General features: G+C 51.4%; 5 non-coding genes and 1 pseudogene across 5 annotated transcripts; all 6 read left to right on the forward strand.

The window, feature by feature from the left end:
• The first annotated feature begins 82 nt into the window (after positions 1–82).
• LOC111475705 lies at positions 83–201 on the forward strand. Its single transcript, XR_002716666.1, has one exon. It is a non-coding gene; the product is annotated as a 5S ribosomal RNA (ribosomal RNA).
• Positions 202–334: 133 nt separating this feature from the next.
• On the forward strand, positions 335–453 carry LOC111475703. Its single transcript, XR_002716665.1, has one exon. It is a non-coding gene; the product is annotated as a 5S ribosomal RNA (ribosomal RNA).
• A 29-nt stretch (positions 454–482) lies between these two features.
• Positions 483–594, forward strand: LOC111475704 (annotated as a pseudogene).
• Positions 595–730: 136 nt separating this feature from the next.
• Positions 731–849, forward strand: LOC111475706. Its single transcript, XR_002716667.1, has one exon. It is a non-coding gene; the product is annotated as a 5S ribosomal RNA (ribosomal RNA).
• Positions 850–982: 133 nt separating this feature from the next.
• LOC111475708 lies at positions 983–1,101 on the forward strand. Its single transcript, XR_002716669.1, has one exon. It is a non-coding gene; the product is annotated as a 5S ribosomal RNA (ribosomal RNA).
• A 133-nt stretch (positions 1,102–1,234) lies between these two features.
• On the forward strand, positions 1,235–1,353 carry LOC111475707. The gene has a single exon (XR_002716668.1). It is a non-coding gene; the product is annotated as a 5S ribosomal RNA (ribosomal RNA).
• Positions 1,354–1,455: the final 102 nt, after the last annotated feature.

Below are 1,455 nucleotides of genomic sequence, written 5' to 3' on the forward strand. Positions count from 1 at the left end.
GAACCTCCCCCGCTCACGCCCATCGCGTTTCGATCATGCCGCCCCGCATGCGTTAAATCCGATTTTGTGCGCATGGCATGTCGGGTGCGATTATACCATCACTAATGCACCGGATCCCATCAGAACTCCGCAGCTAAGCGTGCTTGGGCGAGAGTAGTACTAAGTTGGGTGACCACTTGGGAAGTCCTCGTGTTGCACCCCTTTTTTTCTTTCAATTAATCCCAGTTCTTTTCTTCCTTTCTCTACAAATGAGAACCTCCCCCGCTCACGCCCATCGCGTTTCGATCATGCCGCCCCGCATGCGTTAAATCCGATTTTGTGCGCATGGCATGTCGGGTGCGATCATACCAGCACTAATGCACCGGATCCCATCAGAACTCCGCAGCTAAGCGTGCTTGGGCGAGAGTAGTACTAAGTTGGGTGACCACTTGGGAAGTCCTCGTGTTGCACCCGTTTTTTTCTTTCAATTTCTCCGAGTTCTTTTCTTCCTTTCTCTACTAATGCACCGGATCCCATCAGAACTCCGCAGTTAAGCGTCCTTGGGCGAGAGTAGTACCAACTTGGGTGACCACTTGGGAAGTCCTCGTGTTGCACCCCTTTTTTTCTTTCAATTTCTCCGAGTTCTTTTCTTCCTTTCTCTACAAATGAGAACCTCCCCCGCTCACGCCCATCGCGTTTCGATCATGCCGCCCCGCATGCGTTAAATCTGATTTTGTGCGCATGGCATGTCGGGTGCGATCATACCAGCACTAATGCACCGGATCCCATCAGAACTCCGCAGTTAAGCGTCCTTGGGCGAGAGTAGTACCAACTTGGGTGACCACTTGGGAAGTCCTCGTGTTGCACCCCTTTTTTTCTTTCAATTTCTCCGAGTTCTTTTCTTCCTTTCTCTACAAATGAGAACCTCCCCCGCTCACGCCCATCGCGTTTCGATCATGCCGCCCCGCATGCGTTAAATCCGATTTTGTGCGCATGGCATGTCGGGTGCGATCATACCATCACTAATGCACCGGATCCCATCAGAACTCCGCAGTTAAGCATGCTTGGGCGAGAGTAGTACTAAGTTGGGTTACCACTTGGGAAGTCCTCGTGTTGCACCCCTTTTTTTCTTTCAATTTCTCCGAGTTCTTTTCTTCCTTTCTCTACAAATGAGAACCTCCCCCGCTCACGCCCATCGCGTTTCGATCATGCCGCCCCGCATGCGTTAAATCCGATTTTGTGCGCATGGCATGTCGGGTGCGATCATACCAGCACTAATGCACCGGATCCCATTAGAACTCTGCAGTTAAGCGTGCTTGGGCGAGAGTAGTACCAACTTGGGTGACCAATTGGGAAGTCCTCGTGTTGCACCCCTTTTTTTCTTTCAATTTCTCCGAGTTCTTTTCTTCCTTTCTCTACAAATGAGAACCTCCCCCGCTCACGCCCATCGCGTTTCGATCATGCCGCCCCGCATGC

The sequence above is a fragment of the Cucurbita maxima genome, unplaced genomic scaffold, assembly GCF_002738345.1.
Source record: "Cucurbita maxima cultivar Rimu unplaced genomic scaffold, Cmax_1.0 Cma_Scf02510, whole genome shotgun sequence".
Classification (NCBI taxonomy): domain Eukaryota; kingdom Viridiplantae; phylum Streptophyta; class Magnoliopsida; order Cucurbitales; family Cucurbitaceae; genus Cucurbita; species Cucurbita maxima.